This window comes from Oncorhynchus tshawytscha, unplaced genomic scaffold (genome assembly GCF_018296145.1).
Source record: "Oncorhynchus tshawytscha isolate Ot180627B unplaced genomic scaffold, Otsh_v2.0 Un_contig_5864_pilon_pilon, whole genome shotgun sequence".
Taxonomy (NCBI): Eukaryota; Metazoa; Chordata; class Actinopteri; order Salmoniformes; family Salmonidae; genus Oncorhynchus; species Oncorhynchus tshawytscha.
The window spans coordinates 77,991-81,412 of NW_024608910.1; positions in this window are offsets into that span (position 1 = coordinate 77,991).

Consider the following 3,422-nt stretch of genomic DNA (forward strand, 5'->3'; position numbering starts at 1 on the left):
TCCTATGGGGAGATTAAGACAGAGACACTATGGCCTGTAATAAAGCTGTCCCCTCGTGTGGTCTGTCACTGTTGTTCCTATGGGGAGATTAAGACAGAGACACTATGGCCTGTAATAAAGCTGTCCCCTCGTGTGGTCTGTCACTGTTGTTCCTATGGGGAGATTAAGACAGAGACACTATGGCCTGTAATAAAGCTGTCCCCTCGTGTGGTCTGTCACTGTTGTTCCTATGGGGAGATGAAGACAGTTAGAGACACTATGGCCTGTAATAAAGCTATGGGGGAGATTAGAGACACTATGGCCTGTAATAAAGCTGTCCCCTCGTGTGGTCTGTCACTGTTGTTCCTATGGGGAGATTAAGACAGTTAGAGACACTATGGCCTGTAATAAAGCTGTCCCCTCGTGTGGTCTGTCACTGTTGTTCCTATGGGGAGATTAAGAGCTGTCCCCTCGTGTGGTCTGTCAGTGGGGAGATGAAGAGACACTATGGCCTGTAATAAAGTTGTCCCCTCGTGTGGTCTGTCACTGTTGTTCCTATGGGGAGATTAAGACAGTTAGAGACACTATGGCCTGTAATAAAGTTGTCCCCTCGTGTGGTCTGTCACTGTTGTTCCTATGGGGGAGATTAAGACAGTTAGAGACACTATGGCCTGTAATAAAGCTGTCCCCTCGTGTGCTCGTTAGATCAAGTAGTGTTCCTGTGAGCGCATTTGTGTCCCCACAGATGAGGACATTTCCCTGGGCCTCTCTCTCTCTATCTATCTCATTCTCTCTCTCTCTCTCTCTCTCTCTCTCTCTCTCTCTCTCTCTCTCTCTCTCTCTCTTTCTATCTATCTCACTCTCTCTCCTGTTTTCCCCTCTCTCTCTCTCTCTCCTGTTCCCCTCTCTCTATCTCTCTCTCTTTCTCACTCTCTCTCCTGTTTTCCCCTCTCTCTCTCTCTCTCTCTCTCTCTCTCACTCTCACTCTCCTGTTCCCCCTCTATCTCACTCTCTCTTTCTCGCTTTCTCACTCTCTCCTGTTTCCCCCTCCTCTCTCTCTTTCTCTCTATCACACTCTCTCCTGTTTTCCTCTCCCTCTCTCTCTCTCTCTCTCTCTCACTCTCACACTCTGTCCTGTTTTCCTCTCCCTCTCTCTCTCTCTCTCTCTCTCTCACTCTCTCCTGTTCCCCCTCTCTCTATATCTCACTCTCTCCTGTTTCCCCCTCTATCTCTCTCTCTCTATCTCTCTCTCTATCGCTCTCTCTCTCTCTCTCTCTCTCTATCGCTCTCTCTCTCTCTCTCTCTCTCTCTCTCTCTCTCTCTATCTCACACTCTCTCCTGTTTCCCCACTCTCTCTCTCAGTACAGAAACTATACAGTAGTTACAGATAGTTCAGGCCTTCACAGGTAGATTTGCCTCTCTAACTATAGCCTCCAACACACTGACTAGACAGATGTAACCAGAACACTACATCGACATGGATCACAATAATATCTCTATTAGCATCTCTATTAGCATCTCTATTAGGATCTCTATTAGCATCTCTATTAGCATCTCTATCAGGATCTCTGTTAGCATCTCTATTAGGATCTCTATTAGCATCTCTATTAGCATCTCTGTTAGGCTCTCTATTAGGATCTCTATTAGCATCTCTATTAGGATCTCTATTAGGATCTCTATTAGCATCTCTATTAGGATCTCTATTAGCACCTCTATTAGCATCTCTATTAGGATCTCTATTAGCATCTCTATTAGCATCTCTATTAGGATCTCTATTAGGATCTCTATTAGCATCTCTATTAGGATCTCTATTAGGATCTCTATTAGCATCTCTATTAGCATCTCTATTGGGATCCCTATTAGCATCTCTATTAGGATCTCTATTAGCATCTCTATTAGCATCTCTATCAGGATCTCTGTTACGATCTCTATTAGCATCTCTATTAGCATCTCTATTAGGATCTCTATTAGCATCTCTATTAGCATCTCTATTAGCATCTTTATTAGCATCTCTATTAGCATCTCTATTAGGATCTCTATTAGCATCTCTATTAGCATCTCTATTAGGATCTCTATTAGCGTCTCTATTAGCATCTCTATTAGGATCTCTATTAGCATCTCTATTAGCATCTCTATTAGCATCTCTATTAGCATCTCTATATGTATACCTGAAGTCTTTCATCAGTGTTTAAAGTTATTTCCATCCCCAGAAGTATCTTATCTGAACAGGATTCGAAGGTTTGGTGGTGGAGAGTGTTTTAGAGAGGCTAGGGGGTACCGGAGTAGAGAGACGTTCAGTTACTATGGCAACACAGGAGCTTATAGACACAGGTCAGGTATTACTAGTCGATGATGAACATCCAATTCTCATCCTTACACTAATTGTTCTATTTCATTCTATGGGTACAAGACTCAGAGAGACCGAGACGGGGTCGTCTGGGCTGGGGATTGGAGTGGAGGGTGGATGGCGTTTTCTGTGACATTTTGGGGGCAGAAGGGGATGTTTTGGGGTGTGTCTGGTACAGGGAGCTGGTAGAATTAGTGGTGGGGGTATCTGGGACAGAGAGAGTCAGTAGTTGTAAGTAGAAGGGGAGGTTTTGGGGTGTGTCTGGTACAGGGAGCTGGTAGAATTAGTGGTGGGGGTATCTGGGACAGAGAGAGTTAGTAGTTTTAAGTAGAAGGGGTTTGGAGTTTAGGGATGGAGGGGTGTGAAAACTAGAGAGGTTATGTTCAGGTCATCTCTGATGTTTTGGGGACAGAGGGGTGTCTTGGGGGTGCAGAGGGGTTTCTGAGATGAAAAAGGTGAGAAGGACTGAGACAGAGTTTTCCCATGATCCCTGCTGACCTGGGGTGGGGAGAGGGGGTGGAGGGGGTGGAGGGTAGAGGGGGTGGAGGGGGAGAGGGGAGAGGGGTGTAGGGGGAGAGGGGAGAGGGGGTGGAGGGGGAGAGGAGAGGCAGACGTACCTGGGTCATGTGTGTGTGTGTGTGTGTGTGTGTGTGTGTGTGTGTGTGTGTGTGTGTGTGTGTGTGTGTGTGTGTGTGTGTGTGTGTGTGTGTGTGTGTGTGTGTGTGTGTGTGTGTGTGTGTGTGTGTGTGTGAGAGAGAGCAACACTGCTAGTGTTACCTGTTACGTAACTATCTGTTATCATTCTGTTGTGTCTCCATTAAACAGGAAGGAGACAACTGGGATAACTCAATGAGTCTGTAGTGACAACCTCTAGCCAATCAGAGGCTGTAGTGATAACCTCTAGCCAATCAGAGGCTGTAGTGATAACCTCTAGCCAATCAGAGTCTGTATTGATAACCTCTAGCCAATCAGTCTGTAGTGATAACCTCTAGCCAATCAGAGGCTGTAGTGATAACCTCTAGCCAATCAGAGGCTGTAGTGATAACCACACCCACTACACTAAACACTACACTAAACACTACACTCACTACACTAA